Raw genomic sequence first — 18229 nt, 5'->3', positions numbered from 1 at the left:
CAAAACATTTAAAAAAATAAATAAAATACTGAAATGAAGTTGGTGTTTTGGTTGAAGCCCTTCAAACAGTTGTCTATTTTGCTTTCACCTTGAAATTTCACAGTAATTAAATTCTGTTCCAATGAAACATGGATATGGATAATTAGAAAATCTACTCAAGGAGAGGGAAATGTGGTCACAGAGTAGAGCTTTTGATGATTCATTAAAAGTTGTGACAGTGCTGACCTTTGGAACTGTTGTTGCAGTGTTGCAATGTTCACTTTACTTTAACCCACACCACTCGAAGATTGGCATCAATGACAATGATACAAAGTGTCTTTGACTGGCTGACTCTGAACTGATTGACTCATTATAGGGCATGCTTGACTAGCATTTTTGCCTTTTATTGAAGGCTACAGGAGCTGTATCTACTAGTGGTGCAACGGATCATCGTTGATCCGTGATCCGTACGGATGCCTCTCCACGGTTCGGCACGGACATGGTCCGCGGATCGGTTGATGGAAAAAAAAGGGTTGCGCGTCAACTCACTCGTCAAGCGCAGTGGTAGTCATGGCAAGTGAAGGAGCAGAGGAACATTATAACCCTCCTGCATCTTGGAAGTCACATGTATTGGAGCATTTTGGTTTCCCTGTGAAATACAGTGAATGCTGAATGTGCTTAAGCCACGTTATGAAATTCCGTCGCGCACCCACTAGACCAGAGGCCGTCAATACACGGCCCACGGGCCGCATCCGGCCGCCTATTTGTGGCCCCCGAACTGTTACTCCTTCGCTCTGTGTTGGGTCACCACGTGTTTACAGGGATTTTTTTCTCCATGTCAACGATACGCGGACAGGCTGTTACTGGATCACTTAGAGTCCAATGCTGCGAGTGCAATTTTTAACTTTCACTTTCGTTTATGGAGCAGTTCGCATGTTGGCACTTTGCCAACTGTAGAACCCTAGAATAAAACGGTGTGTTCCCAGTTTGCTGCTCAAAGAAAAGTGGACAGTGAAAATCAGCAAATGAAAGAAGAATGGAGTGAAACTTTTGAAGTTCCTCTGCTCCTTCACTTGCCATGCCATGAAATGCAGTGAATGAGGCAGGACTGGGCCCACAGATAGGGTGCTTTGCACATGCAGTAAATTTTGAGTTGAATGTTGTTTTTATTTAATGGGCAAAGTGTTTTACAAAATAAATAGAGGGAAAAAGTTGTATTTGTCTTGTCTTCTTTCTTTTTTTTTTTTTTTTGTTGATCTGAAAAATGATCCGATCCGTGACTCAAATCCGTGATACGATCCGAACCGCGAGTTTTTTTATCCGTTGCACGCCTAGTATCTACCGCTGACCCATAAGGGCAGTGTTGTAGTGCTTGAGTTTAGGACTCAGACTGCAGTTCAACTCGAGCCCCATATCTTAATGAGTCAACTTGGACTATAGAGTACAGTGGCCTGTTGTGGTGTTGTTGTGTTGTGCATATGTTGAATGCAAAGTTGGGATGAACCTAGTTAGTTTGTAACTTAAGTTGTGCCACCGTTTGGTTACACCATGGAGACGTAAGGTTCATCTTAACTAGTAGACTGTAACGTCCACTCCATTTTGCCAATCGGTGAACAGCTTTTTTCTTAATGGGTTTGTTTAAGTGCTAATTCTGTTAGCCTCATTGCCTCTAAAAAAGCTAACGGCTAGCTATTCCAGCTGGTGCAATGCCCAAAACGTTAGTAGACTGTAAACTCCATCCTTAATTAGAAATTACCTTCAAACTAGGCTATATTTGAACTGAAACACAGCTGGTGCAACCCAGTGCTAATGACTTGGTCTCAAGCATTTACCACTTTGGCACTGAGGTGATGGAGAGGACTTAGTCTTAGTTTTTTTTGTAAACTGTTTAATTGTTTATTAGTTATTTAGTTAAAGACCTGGATAATTAAGCCCCTTCAGGTGAGGGCTGGCATGTGTGTTCACTTGTGTTCACTCTGCAATGTGAGGGCCAAAAAAGATCTGATTCAAAGGATATCTACATAAATCATGTTCATATAAACCATTATATTTCATAAGGAGAGTTTCAGTATGAATCATGCTCTAAAACCAACACTCCACCAAGGGACAACCCTCTTAAAAGGAACAACCTGAGTTCAGCACTTAGCTCCATCATTGATGTACTGGTGTTCTTATAATGCTTTTATCAGAATATACTACTCCAGCAGTCACTGGGATGGAAGGAGCTGAAACCACCTGCTGACAGACATGATTCAGAGTCTAGTAGAAAATGAGAGGGAGCTACTCAGCTTAACAAAGATAGCTCCCATGGGAAATACAGAGCACTCGGAAAATGGCCACTGGAGGAGAAGCCCATAAAACACAAAACAGCAGAATGGGTCAAGAAGTGTTCTGTTGCAGTGTTGTTTGACTGAAGTTGAGCAGATCCTGAAAGCACAGAAAAACATTGATCAAGATCATACTTCAGTGTGTTATTAAAATGGACATCTAGAAATGATTAACCATATAATTTATACAATCCCAATGTAATTAATGATCTCCTTCCAAAGCCACGCTTCTCTGAGTCTTTGTTCTTTGACAGTTCATTTGTTCTGATTATTTGTAGAAAGAGAGACTCCACAGAAACACAACCATTGACTGAATGGATCTTTAAATTACCAGATTGATTTTACCCACATTTCCCACCTTGTCTTCCCAATGGACTTCTTAATTATATGTGACAGCACAGACAAGATCTTTCTGTCTGCTCCACAGTTCATTCAGCTGCCATTATCAGTAACATCAGTAAAATCCAATGAGCCGGGTCCAGAGGCAGCCATGCATGCTGCACTCATCATGCTGTTCCCAGGTTGCTTCACAGGTGAAGAGAAGTGATCTGCTGCTCCTGGATTTCTTTCTTTTCAGCTCTGCTTTTGATGTCAATGAAACATTTGCTTTTGTTTCACGTGTTGAAACGTGTTGTATGTGTATCTGTCTTTGATTTCCTGTGGTCTTGAGTTGGTTTTCAGCGTTTTATTTTGTAGAATAGTCTTGTGTGTTAGTTTAGTTTTACTACCTGTGTCTTCCTGCCTTTGTGAATGTCTCCACCTGTGTTTGTCTGTGTCAAGCGATAGTGTTTCTGGCGTTTCTAGTGTTCCACTGTTTCCTGAGTTTTTGTTTGAAGTAAATTTTTGTTTTATCTCAGTTTAAGTTTATTGAGTCCTTTTTTATCTTGATCTGCAGTTTCAGTCCTCCTCCTTTTGGTTCTGAACCGTGGATGGGCACCCTGTAGCTGTTAGAAAAAAGGCTAAAGGCCTGCCTCTTTACTTCATAGCTGGGACAAAGTTTGGTTGAGTTCAGCATTTCCAATATGGCACCTGTCGATGATCAGCTTCAAAACAGCCCTTCAGGAACAGACAAGTGATGTCATGGATACTATGTCCATTTATTATGCAGTCTATGTATCCAACTCAAAAAGCTAACTCTAAAGAGGGAAGCTAATCCAAGACATCCACAGCCTATTCTTCAGCCTGCATATTGCGACGGAAATTGGGACCAATCAACTCCAACGGTTGGAAAAAACAAAACACTGTTTCAATTTGATAACATTGACAACTTTTTTCTTTCAATGTGGATGCCTTAATTTCATATAAATAAGTAAGAACACTGGGCCTTGGACATTACAAAACAATTGAACTGAGCTTGGAAGTTTTGGACACAAGAATTGTGGAATGACCCAATGTCAGCATGGTAACACATATCCTGACCTATCCTGCCCTCCTCATTTACCCCGGTATGACAAATGGACAGTACAAACTGGAAGAAGGCTTGTAATGAATACTCTGCATTACCCTTGATGAGGGTAATTTGTCTCTGACAGAGTTATGTGGGACGAGCGAAAGTTTGAGACATGCAATCTGTCGGGACAATGATGACGAGGCAGGATAGAAGTGAAGAGGAAATGAAGGAGGCGATGAGAGGCAGGAAGTAAAGTAATTAAGTTAGCATATCACAGCCCTGACCCCGCACCAACCGTATTTAACTAATATATTCCAAAGACTAACTTTATATAGTTGTTTTATTAACAGCGATTGATCAATGTGTCATTGTAATTACAGTGTTGTGGCTGCTCATGGTTGAACTTGGTTAAACTACTGAATATACTGTTTGGTGATTTGGTCCACTTGTTCCAAACGGTGTTGGTGACAAAACAAGTCTGAGTTGTTTTGAAGGTATTAAAAAGGAAAAAGAAAGTGCTGCTGAACCAAACTGTCCACTTTTTGGACTAATATTTACTCCATTCTTGTCAATTAAAAAAACATATTTCTAAAGTAAACATAGGTTTATTTGGTTCTAGTAGAGCATGTCATTATGACTGCGTCGTAATGTTTTTGGGGGGTTTTTGTGTTAACTTTTTCCCGTTAGTGTCTGAGTTGGATGTGCCTGAGTGTATGTTGCTGTCTCTTCCTGTCTTTGTAGGTGGTGTTGGGTGGTAAAAACTGCAGCTCAGCAGGTGATAGGCAGAGTCAGAGGTCTTCCCGTTGTATCAGCAGGGAGATGACATCACAGCGGTGGCACAGGGAATCCCATCTCCCTTCTCCCACCTGGCCATGTTAGCTCTTTGATCTCGCCATGAGTTTGTGTTCGTATTGTATCTATGTATTGCACTTTTTGTATTTGAGTCACTTTACTTCTCAGTTAGATTTGTTTCTTTCTCATGTTGGCCTTGATTCACTCTGAAGTTAATTCTGATAAAGTAATGTTTTCTTTAAATATTGTGTTTTTACTTTCAACTAAAAGTCTTTGTGGCTTTGGGACTTTGGAGGAATGGATCTTTGTTAGTCTCAGTCACCCCTGAATGGAGCACAGTATGGACTCAACCACAGGTTGGAACTGCAATCAACACTAAGATTAAATAAAATACTCCAACCATATATTGGGTTTTGCAGAGAGTTAAAAGCTATTTGTTAATGTTGTACTTAATACAGATAAATGATCCATCAGTACACCCAACAAAAATAACCTTGTCAGCGCAATTTTCATTTTTGTTTTCCACTCAATGTAGTTATCCTTTTTTTCTGCCAAGCACTGACATTGTAGAGAAAGCAATTAACTTGTGCCCATGTTGGTGCCTGTCAGCATGTTTGTCTTAACATGAGTCAAAGCAAGGCTAAACCATCGCATGTGTTTTAGAGTCTAGACTCTAGTCTAAAGTCTATACCAACAAAGACCTGATCTAAAGTCCATGGTGCATTACAGGCGATTATCTGCTATTTCTTGGGTGAAAGAGTATACGGGCATGTGGTCATCTCAGAGACTGCATAATAATATTTCAGAAGTGGAGTTTTGAAGCCCAACGATGGTGGTCGCCATATTGGAAATGCTCTGTCAGCTTAGCAAGAAGCAAAGAGGCAGAGTTAGGGCCAGCCTGTAGCCTCCTTGCGAACAGCTACAGTGTGCCTGCCTGTCCGTCAAAATTATATATATATATATATATATATATTTTTTTTTTAATTTTAAATTTTCTAATTGTTCAAAACGCATAACCTTGATATCTTTTGAACTAAGGAGTTTATTTCCACAATCTGAACAGTGTATTCAGAGAGATACATAAACTTTCAGATGAAAATCATTTCTGGAACCTGGCTGTAAACATGTTTTTTTGAACTGGTGTGGCTTTAGAGGCTTTTTGAGCCAGCCTCGAGTGGACACTCAAGGAACTTCAGTTTGTAACACTTCCACATTAGCTTTATTTCTCAAGATCTGAGGTTTCTGCTTGCTTCCTCTGCTTTTTACAAGGATGTGAAGCAGCGCTCCCTCTCATTAAAAAGTATCAGCACATTTGCTGATGCAGTTAAATAAACTTTTTTTTTATGTATATAGTCTTGGAGATGGTGAGCTTTTCTTTCCTCTTCTCCTGATACCATAATACTGCTCTCAGTGTTGTCGGAATGCCAGAGGACAAGGACACCTATGGCTATCTTCTCACATGTCTGCTTGCATCGCAAACAGCACAACAGAATAAATCAAGATATACTACTTCTAATTATATAAATTGCTGCTACTGTTCCTTTTATGTAATTATAATTTAATTAGAATATGTTTTTAGTAAATGTAGATGTTTTAATAAATAACTACAAATGTAATTAAAAGAGCTCCACTATTTATCAGCATAATAAAAGATAAGCATTTCTGAAAGTTCTTTATCTACACTTTAATTATGTGTCTCACCTTGAATAGCATGAACTTAACACAGCCGATAGCAGTGAGTCTGTGACTGATGTATTCAGGCAGAAGTTGTAAGATAATCTCTTTAATTTGTCTCTGTTGAATCATAAAGTGGTGATTATTAAACTCCTATTAAATCTGCCACATGTGCTATTAGATATTCCCATTAATGAGCCACTTGTGTGTCTGCTATTGTTAGGGCATTTTTGAAGTACTTCCCTGAACTACTGAAGCATTGATAAACCATACTGAATTATACAACAAGGAAGATCACACGGCAAAAACCCACTGTCACATGAGGACACTGTGCACTGTGTATTTCAATGGAGAGTTTGAGTGAAAGGGCTGAAAGTGAAACATGCAGCAGGTAGAAAAGGGAAGGGATTTTGACAAATCCTTGGTCCTATAACAGACTTCACTAAGAAGAGGTCATGGTTCAATCTCCTTTTGACTTACAATTACAGCAGTAAAATGAGTTAACAGCAACTCATCGTCACCCAGCATGTCTCTTCCTCTCTCTATCACTGAACTTTGATGTTAAGTGCTCCTCAAAAAACTCCAGCTGTCCTCAGACAGGCCAGCTAATTGGGCTGCCATTAAAACAAGGCCAGTGCTGCTGCTGAGGCAGCCAAGAGAGAAATCATGAAGTGGAGAGGGACCGTATAAAAACTGAGTGAGAGGCAGACAGAGAGGGTCATCCACTAATAAACAGATGCACAGCGACAAGTACGTCTTTAGAGAACCAGCATCATGAGAGCCACTAAATGTGTGTATTAAAGAGTGGGTCACTTAGTGCCAGAGAGAGAGACAATTAAGGAATGTGAGACAGAGAGAAGTGGTGAAGGAGAAAATCTTCACGACATAAAACAGAAAGCTTGATCAATGGATTCCTCAGTCACCTCGTTAATAAAGACCAGCGCTTTTATTAGACGCAGAGCTTTGCAATATTTATACCATGAATATTTCAGAGTCCCCGGCAGGAACCCAGACACACAGCGCAGCTTTTCTGCAGTGGAGACAGTCGCAGCTTTCCTCTCCACACAGACGGCCAGAGGAAACGAGTTAAGGTCCTTCATCATACTTTGTTATTTCAGTGAAGAGCATGAAAAAGTTAAAAAGTCTAAGAGTTTCTTTGAAGCAAAACTATTCTCTCTGTGCTAAGGCTGGGGAAAGGGAGCAACAGTGGGGAGAGGGTGAGTGAAAGTGGATCAAATAAAACACTTTTTATATACTTTTCATGGGACAGAGGAGGAAATACAACAATCAAGTCTGACCTTAATTTAACATGCATGAATAAACTCCATCCCAGAAGAAACCAAAAGGACTGTGTTAAGGGTCAGAGTTGACCAATAATCATACCTGATACAAACCTGTTTTAAAGGTACTGGTTTAGCTCAGTAGTTTAACCACAGCCCTTCACTCCATGTCATCCCCACCTCTTCTTCCCATTTCTCAGTCTCTCTTCAGATGTCTTACAGAACTTAGGGACATCTCAACAAATTAGAATGAACAAGTTAATTTTTTACCTAATTTAATTCAATAAGGTCAATTGTATTATATGTTCTCATATTTTATGTATTCATTAAATGTAAAGTGAAATATGTGATGCCTTCTTTGTTTTAATTTGGAGGATAGTGACTTATAACTTATTAAATCAGAAATCTCAAATTATTACAATATTTCCTAAGATGTTTTAAAATAATGAATTTACAATACAGAACTGTTCAACCTTTGAAGCTTTGATCTGGAAGGATTACATTGAGCATAAATTATTTGGTGGCATTGTCAAATATATGAACTACATGAAAAAATGAGGACAACCTCCTTACTCTCAGTATAGTACAGAGCTTATTAATTTCTTGAGTAATATGCTCTGGTAAAGACTTCCACCAAAACATGGCTCTGTATTATCCCTGTTCTCACCTTTGGTAGAACAAACATTCTTTCTGTTGCACATCTTGTTTGATTCTTACGTTGAACAAACTGAGAGAATAATGTTTTATACAATAACTTTGGTGACTGTCACAAGTATATTTCAAGCTTCCTATCAGAGTCTGATGTGTGGTGGTGGGATGTAGAGCATTGTTCTTTGCTTTGAACCTCCCCAGCTTTATCCTTGAGGCCTCTGGGCAGCAGAGAGGACAAGGACACCATCATGACCCTGTCTACACTCCAGCTTCTTTACAGACCTCCTGGGGTAAAATGATTACTGACTTCTGAACCTTACAAGTTCTTTGTGGCTTTTGGGTCTGACTGCATTATGTCCAAGGTCACAAACTGAACAGAAGTGCTATCAGATAGTAGAAGTGTCACAGCAGGGACAAACTGGGAATTGGAGACTGACCCAGCTCAGCCCGCAACAATCAAAGCATTGAAACCCAAGAGAGTATTAAACAAAGTTTAGCCAATTGCCTTACATTATATTTTCCATGCATTTCTTCCTAATTTCACTTTAATCACACACTAAACACACTAAAATGAATGAGGTCATTGAACATGCTCAATTTACAACTCATGAACAGGAACGTGAGCCTAGTGAGAGAGAGAATGGCCACTCCGTTCCAGGAGGACCTGGGATGTATTGAGAGTTGCCAAAGGTTAGGGAGTGCTGTGTTTACTGAAGCCGTACTCTAGGCTTATGCGTCTAGCAAACCAGAGGTAGTAAGTGGTACCTGTGAAGCAGCTGTTGCGAACATTTAAGGAGTTTGCAAATGAATCTGGACAGATCTCAATGTGCTGAAAACTGGTAGGTTTAAAGACACCTAGCTTTTTGAGAATGAGGAATAGTTCACCTTTAGTGTTTGTTCTTTTTCCTTTGCCATTTTAATTTAGATTCAGATTCAAAGATTCAAAGGATTCAAAGGTTTTTATTGTCAATTTTCACTGTATATACGAGACATACAGGAAAAACGAGATGCTGTTTCTCTCCAGCTTTTAAATATCTAAAATTTAAATATAAAATACAATAAAATATAATAAAATACAGTTCTATAAAAACATCCTATGTACACAGTGCAGGTAGTGGGATTTGTCCCTGTGTATTGGGGAGTTTAAGTTGGATCCTTCAGCCAAATATATAGCTGACAGACTCTAGAGTTATATGTGTGTTCCTTAGATTTCAGAGCTGCAGATCTTTTCCTGTTTTATTGGGATTTTCTTGGCTTTTACACTTAAAATGTGTATTTAATACAACAAAACAGTAACATTCAGTTTAGTAAATGTCGGTGATTGAGGGCTTGGGACCGAAGCTAGTAGGCTCCATTGGTAATGATTATGTACAACAACAAAAAAATTAACCTGACCTGGTTCAATTTTAGTCTGTATGAACTGGCACAACACTTAATACATGTGTTTAATAATGTTATCACACCTTTGGTTTAGATCAGGGGTGTCAAATATACGGCCCGCGGGTCAAAACTGACCCGCCAGAGGTTCCAATCCAGCCCACGCGATGACTTCGCAAATTGCAAGATTGCAGAGAAGACATTTACTGCAATTTTTCAATAGAAGTAACTGCAATTTCAAATTTGTCCTCTAGGGGGCGCATACAATCAAACGGCTGACGGAGTGCACCTGAACGGCGCTCCAGGACTTTTATTCTATGAGGGGGAAATATAATATTTGCAGTTTGCAAAATCTTGTTGAATTCCATAGACTTTTTAGAGCACTTCATGATCCAATCAACACTAAAGTTTTCGTATATGTAGAAGCGGTGGATCCACTATATTCGAAAGGAGACTCATATCGTGCATGTGCTTACCATACATGTGGGTGCCTCATAGGTGTGCTCCTTCACTAATAACACTAGCACTACTGTGTCAGGTGACTGGTAAACCTGTGTGCTTGGTGTGTTCGCAGCAGGTATCAGTCCTTAAAGAATATCATAATTGGCCCCACTATGAGACGCATTATGGTGAAAAATACAACAGCTGTTTTTCTAAAAATATAGTTCATGAAATGTGAACATTTTTAGAATTTACTTGTACTATTTTTGCGCTAAAACAAAGGGACAAATTAAGAGTTGTCGTTATTAATACGTTATTATGTTATGATTTTACTGGTCCGGCCCACTTGAGATCAACTCGGGCTGTATGAGCAAATCATACACCTTGAATGCACCTGTGTTCCATACAGTACTCATCACCTGCCCTGTACTCGTTTGTGGATCTGCCACCAGCTCAGCTCTCTGTAGCAGGATGAGGCTGCACATGTTGTTAAGCTATAGTCTCCCCTCCCCTACACTCACTTCTCCACTCAACTGCTGCTGCTGAGCATCTCGATGTCACTGCTACTGCTGCTGCCAGAAATGTCTCTCCATTTGCAACATTTTAAGAAATCACTTTTCTGTCTCATTAAGATATAACCATGGTAACAGCCTTTGAAATGCTTCCAATGGAGGCTCACACAGCTAACACTCTCGCCACTCATGCTCTGTGTTTACCACCTTAGCTCTTCTCGGGTGTTAACTTGGCGCACAAGAACCAAATGTTTGCATTAGCAACTGTCAGTGCAACTATCTCGAATGTTGATGTTTGAGACGGTGATGATACATGCCTGGCAGCCACCAGCCACTCGGTGACTCCATAACGTCCAGATGGCCGGTCAGCCCGGTCACAACAGTACAATGTTTATCATGTTGTTGAACGAGTCTTTGAATGTTGACAAAGCTGGGTGTCCTACGTAACTTCTTACCCAGACTGAGGCTGGGGCTATCAGTCATCCCCTCCCCTGCGTAAGGAACCTTCAAAACACTAAAGAGTGCTTGTTCTTCGACATGGATCAGGTTATTTCGCAGGAGTTGGTCGGCTATTTTCTACGAATATGAGGCATGTTTTATCCACCTCCAGTTTTGGTACTGACCTCCTGATGTTGATGCACTGTTTGTGTGTGCCTTACATCTCTGAAAGCAAACTCTCTGGAGCTGCCTTTTTGCTACCCTCTTTTATCACTAAAGCTTCTTTATAATGTCCACAGAACTTCACAACTTGTCTTAGCAACCAGTCAGTTAGTGATACTCGCGATGTGAGCTTTTGAAAGTGCGGTGTTAAAGTCAGGATCAACAGACTTTTTCTCTTTTTCTGCAACATGAGCTTCCAGACTGTTGACTGTTTTCTTCAGACAAACAACTTAGATATTCCCTTTGTAGGTATTTCTCTCTCCTCAACGAGAGTCCGCTGGGTCACAAACAGAGGGTTCATTCTAAACTGTTTCAGCTGAGTTTTGGATCAAATCCGCCAATAAAATGTTATTTAGTTGGATTTTCCACAGCACCTATGGAAACAAATGACCTGCTGCTTAAGCTGAGGAAATGGGTACTAATTCTAACTTCATTAGGATAACTTCACCTACAACCTCCTGCTGTACCTGCAGGTGAAGTCCTGAGACCACCTCCTTTTCTCAGACCATGTCCTAACAGCACACAACACGAGCAAGCTTCAACCAGAAAATCAAGCACATTAAATGCTTTATAATCAGTGTCTGGAAGTGATGCAGCACAAAGTGATTCAGTGCTTAGTGACACACCATTTTCATCCTGACGCTTTGCTTCTATTTTCATTCCTGTTGCTTGTGTAGACATGTACGTGAAATGGTTAATTAATGAAGTTCAGATGAGTACCTGTACTTAAATAAAACTTAAATAAAGTGGCAACAGACTGGATGGAGATCAGCACCTTGTGATCTCCGTCCAGCCTGTTGTACTTTGTTCACTGAGCAGATATTTATTCAACTTCTGAGCTTGTTAGCTTCTTTAAAAAAAGACCACATAGTGTCGTATTAATAATATCCATTTCCATGACTGAAATGTTGTGATTTAGCTTGTGTTAACACCAAGTGGCAACCTCCGGTCTTAAAATATGAAGCCCATGCGGAAGTGCTAAAAACTGCAGTTCATCAGTTCACCACTTGAGGCTGGCTGCGGAAACACACTGGACACAACATACACACCAATTCAGAGAAGACGATCTTTGCGGCATTAATCAACACGTTTACAGCCTCATACAAAAAAAAGGTTTAGGTCTGAATAGCTTATTTTTCTATTGTCTCACCCTGTACAGGGGTGAATTTTTTGTAACTAGTGATTTTTTAAGAGATTACACTTACATGTTTTGCCTTAATAATGGCAAGCCTGGCTTTATTGACACGTTGGCACCCTGTAGCTGTAAGTGAAAAGGCTAAAGGCCCGCCTCTTTGCCTCCCACTAGCTTGACAGAAGTTGGGTCACATTCAGCATGGTACCCGCTGACGATTGGCTTCAAAACAGCACTTCAGGAACAGATGGGTGATGTCACGAATACTGCTTCCATTATTTATACAGTCTATGGTTAACACTGGGCCATCCCATTTTTCTCTGAATCAAGTGCACCCATTAGAAGAAAAATACTTGCCTGTCCCCAGCGGGTCCATAGCATAGCTGCTAGCATTGTGGTTTGTTATGTGAATATTGGATGCTCACATGCCGTTGAGAAATGGTGTTACAAGACAAACTGCCCGTAATTCTCCTTGATATTCATGTGAGTTTATTATATTCCTCCAGAAATGTGACATTTAAAGGAGATAGTTGAAATGACAGAGCAATATTGTCCAATAAGCCACATTTGTGTCATTCATTGTTAATTTGTAGCATTTTTGTTTCATTACTTTCCATTAGAGAACCTAATTTAATAACTCCTCATTATTATTTCATCATTGGCAGCTTGTTCAAAATGTTCTTGACATTTCACAGAGTCTTAAAGTTGGAGAGGCCAGGGACTTTTTATTCTTTGTGCACAACTAACTTTTGTAGAATTGATTAAAGTCCCATCTGAAAAGGAGAATCAGTACATACACAACAATGTGTTGGATCGCTTGATGCTGATTGAGTAATCAGATTTGGCATTGAAGTGAGGAACAGCCTGAGGGACAGTTTCCAGACAGAAGTGGGGAGGGTGGCCTCTCAGGACCTTTGACCTGTGGACAGAGCAGAGGACTGTTCTCTGTTTATGGGAGTTTACTTCTTCATAGAACATACATACAGTCCAATTTTTCCTGAAGTCACTTAAGGTATGGTAACATTATTTGTCTTTGTCAGACAGTATTGTGTATTTAGTGTGTAAGTTTGATCCAGCTCTTCTGATGTGAAATAAGACTCATGTTTTATATTGGTTTCCCAGCAGTACCTTTGAAGTGTAACAGGTTTTTCTTTTAAACTCAGGGTGACATGTTTTTTATCTGTGGAAACCCAAAGGTTTTTCACACAAACAAAAGTTTGTTGACTGCACAAAAGAAGGTAAAAAAAAAGGGACAATACTCCACATTTCTCTTGAATTTCTCTATCGGCACACACTGTGGGAGGTTTTTTTTTTTTCATAACTCAGAAGTTTTCAATAATGAAAGGCACAGCTGACTTGACTGACAGATGGGAACACTGTAACTGTTGGTGAGGAGGCTAAAAGCCCACCTCTTTACATCACACTATAGCTCAACAGAAGTTAGATTGAGTTCAACATTTCCAATATGGCACACGCCGACAGTAGGCTTCAAAACTCTGCTTCAGAAACAGATGGGTGACGTCACAGTGACTACATCCATTTATTATACAGTCTATAGTGTGAAGGAACACAGTGAAATATACTTGGTGGTATGGTGATGTATTCACCTCTGTTCTCCACCATGTTGTTCTTCATAGTGACAAGTGATGCTACATATTGCTTCTTTAAAACAGAAAAGTCTCATCTGAACCTGCTCTATTATGAGACCACAGTGAGGTTTTAACAGAAGAGAGCAGGTTTTACCACGCACCAGCTGATGTTTGTGTTCAATAAAATATCCGCTATCAACAGATCAATGCAGCCAAACTCTGATGAATCTGAAGTACTTTCTTTCATCAGCTCATCAGCTCATCACTCATTTATATTATGATTCATCAACACTTGAAGTCAAAAGATTCATATTTACCACTCTCACAGCATAAACATTAGCAACTAAATCAAACATACAGTACACACACCGATCTACCTCCACTCATGGCTGTTTTTTTCTGCTGTCCCTTAAAGTAACATAAAAAAATGTCAACTTAAAGTTTTTCAAAACAGTATACAATAGTCAAAACTGCTTATTCAAAGGTAATTTTATCTAACCAAACATGTCTAAATACTAAACCCTAAAACTAGCAAACAATGAGTCCTGGATCTTCACATGTATCCAAAATAAGTTGTCAAGCCATCTATTTGTTAAATACTTAAATTATATAGTTCTCCTTGATGAGATCAAAAGATGAGTCGAGAATCAAATGACCATTACTGATGTAGCTCCAATAACTTCCTCCCTTACTCAGTGGGGGAGTTGCTAAAAATGGATTGTTGCCACTAAGTGCACCAATAATTGCCTCATTAGCCCCACTAGCTGCTCCGTCTCAAGATCTAATTTACAAAGCAAATTGCACTAATGATATTCAAGATTCAAAACACCCAGTTCTGCAGCTCTGTGCACTTTGCTCCAGTTTTGTGTCTGATTTCGATTTAAATGAGTTGTCTTCATTTTCACTCTCTGCGCAAAGCTGCGCTGTACGCTCTCAACCTGACAATGCTAAATTCTATCAACATGTATAATGAGCTGAATGGAGAGAAACAGTTTTTTTTTTAATAGTAGAGTCGATTCATGACACAATTTTCAGTCTACATACAGCTTACTTACTTTCTTACTTCCTGGGGTTGCCAGCCTCAGACTGATTTAACACTAGAAAGGCCAGAATTCCATTTCTACTAGAAAGGCCACGAGAGGTCATTTTGACTGCCAGATTCCAAATTGTATTATCTGTTATGATAAATACCCAATATAGGGAGTGATGTTTTTATTGTTTAAGGATTTATATTTATGAAAATATACATGTATTTATATTAAACTTTGCTCGACGAGTCACTTTTATCCACTTCTTATTCAGATAAATCGCCGGTCTGCGCTGTCCAATTCCTGAAACAACTGTCAGGTTTCCTCAGCAGCATCTCTCATTGAGCTTCTCTTTGCCATAATTGCCAAAATAGAGTTGTCTAATTTTCTTAGTTTCAATTCAATTTTTTTTAAATTGCTTTGTTAACTACAATGATAGTTACCAAGCAACCAAGAGGCATATGCCCTGCGTGAAAGTGTATTGCAGTCATTATGACTGCCTGTGGCAGTAGTAGGTAAAAATAATCATATCATTGTTGCCTTTTGTGCAATTTGTATAAATTAGACTTTAAATACGTAAACACCCAACTTTAGGAAAAGTGAGGAACCAGCAGCACTGTAATCTTTAATTCAACAAAGTTACATGACATAATGTAAAAACAATCAAAATGACCCCTCTGGCCTTTCTACTGTTAACCCTTCATTACTTTGAAAAACAGCTATGTCAAAGCAATTTACATACATACTTTATGTAAGATAAATTATTTAAGATCATGTAGAGGTGGAGTATTTGTCTTTATCACTACACATTTTCAATGTAACAGCACATATAAACACTAACAACTCAACAAGGCCAATCAACAGCTATAAGCAGATGGGAAGAATATAATTCCAACTGCACATGGCTGTTTGTACTGTTAGATGTTTTTTACAAAGGGCTGATGTGCATAGAAATTGGCTATTTTGCTTCAAATGAAAGCACATCAGCCCTTTGCGATGTATGCAACAACACTAACACATAGAGACACTGTTTGCACTGCAGCCCTGATAGTTGAGCACTTGACTCTTTGCATGTGCATTATGAATTAGACAATGTTTTCTTGGCTCTAAAGCACAGGTTTAGTGGGTGCAAACGCTGTGCAATCCTTTTGTGAATCCGGCCCTGGACTCTACTCTTAGGTCTGATTAACAATAATAAGTCAGAGAAGAAAACTGCACAATTATGTAAGAATTATGATGCCTTTAAATGACACCGATGTCAAATCAAATCAAAATTCCAGCCACAGCAAACTACAAAGTCTTTTTGAACGATAACTTTTACCTTGTAATTCCGTCAGCAGCTTTCCAACATACTGAAAGTTTTTTTTAGATTTGATGACGTTCTTTGTCAACTTTCCCTGTGCAGTTGTTGCTAGGAAACTTCTCTTGCTGTGACAGCTGCCTCACAGTCTTTATGAAGCTCTCTGTCCACCATCATCCTCTGTTGCACCTTCTTTGACTCAAGTATATCTATAATAGAGATATCCATTGTGTCTGTTTTTCACAGCCTCTGTGGACCAAAGAAAAACTCTTGCTGTTATAAAGATCTTTATTCGCAGCATGCATGTTTTTGTGGGTGAACAAAAATAATGTACTAGTCCTGTGATGTATTCATATAAAAATTGTGTTATTATTTAGACAGAGCTGCTGGTGTAATGCAAAGCACTGACATTACATAACTATGCTTTGATGATGTATAATTATTAACTAAAAACTATAGAATTTTAGTAACATTAATACATTCAAACATAACATACGTCTTATTACTAATAGGGCTTCATACTTAAAAGTAACATATCAACAGCATGGCTAACATGATTGTTAATTTATTTTACAGTCAAATTATTTTAAACAATGAACTGTGCATATTCATTTTTTAAAAGTATTTCATGACAAAAATAAACTCATTACTAACCTGTTATATTTCTGAAACATTTTAAACCCTGCAATGCTCTCCACAGGTAGAAAGATAAACTAGAGCTCACTTATTGTTTCTTTGTTTTCTTCACTCTTTCATTTGCCCTTCAAGGTTTTTTGTTCCACAATAAATTCTCCTTTTTATCTATTTGCTGACGTAATACTCTCTGAAACAAAATCCCCTCCTGCTAACCTTTCACAAGCTAAAGTACTTCCAAATGAAAAGCTTTACTGGTGCAAATGTAACCAGCCCTTTCAGGCTGTTTACCCCAAAGCAGTGCCTTTGGATCTGATCTAAAGTTGGCTGTGACACACAAGAGGAAGAGGAAGAGGAAGAGGAAGAGGAAGAGGAAGAAGAAGAAGAAGAAGAAGAAGAAGAAGAAGAAGAATCAGCTTCCTGACTCCATAGACTGCATAGACTTTTGTAGGTATAGCACCAGTACCATATGTAATAAAGTAGATTCCATGAAAAAGTGATATGATAAAACATAAATGTGAAGTTAAACATTTAATATGTTTAAAGTTTATTCCTGTTTTGGTTCAGTTGTGATCACTTTAAGAGTAGAGAAATAGTGCCTTAGGTGGTGTTGTCACATGACCTATAATTGGGAAGTGAGGAGCCAATAAACCTGTGGACAATCACACAATGTCCTCGGAGTATTGGTACAAAGAAAATGTTAAGCTCTCCATTAAGATGTGCACAGCACATATATTAAGGACAGCAATTCATGGAAATGAGAAAATGAAACTCAATGAAAATAAACATTGTAAGAAATCCATGTATGATCTAAATGTGTCATAAATTCTGACAATCCAAAGCCAAAACTAAAATCTCAGAGTAGCTTCCTCAATTACCTCCTGCTGCCTGAACACATGCACTCCAAAAACAAACCTGCATCTAAATAGTATGTTTTCTAACTTGTTCCCACAAGTTAAATATCCTGTATGCACAAGTTAGTAGACTGTCACTTTTGGAGCTTCTGGGGCTCAGTATAGGAAACTGATTACCGATGGACAGAACACACCCTCATCCCTGTCTCACTCAATACTTTAAACATTGTCCTCCAAAAGCAGATGTAACAGTCTTGTTTCTTTTAATTAGTTTTGCAGGTTTCCCTGCAGGACTCAAATTTGACTCATACCTCACCAGCTATTTTGATCATCACCTTTTTTTTTTGTTTGTTTTTTTCTCCTGTGTAGCGGTAATAACCCGTCATACACTTATTGATAACTGCAGACTTGGCAGATAAGCATGTCTTTTAAACTTAAGCCTTTGTTGTCCCTGCTGCTGTGTGAACCCAGTCACATCCCCTTTGCCTTTATGATTTACCCACCTTATCATGTACGGATGTGCACAGTGGGGAGGCCAATCAGATGCAGGGAACCCAAAGCAGCCATTGTGTACGCGCTTAAATGCAGGCGAAAGTAAGTAGCTATATCC

The sequence above is a fragment of the Notolabrus celidotus genome, chromosome 9 (genome assembly GCF_009762535.1).
Source record: "Notolabrus celidotus isolate fNotCel1 chromosome 9, fNotCel1.pri, whole genome shotgun sequence".
NCBI lineage: Eukaryota > Metazoa > Chordata > Actinopteri > Labriformes > Labridae > Notolabrus > Notolabrus celidotus.
The sequence above is the reverse complement of the archived record's forward strand: the minus strand, read 5'-3'. Positions refer to the sequence as shown.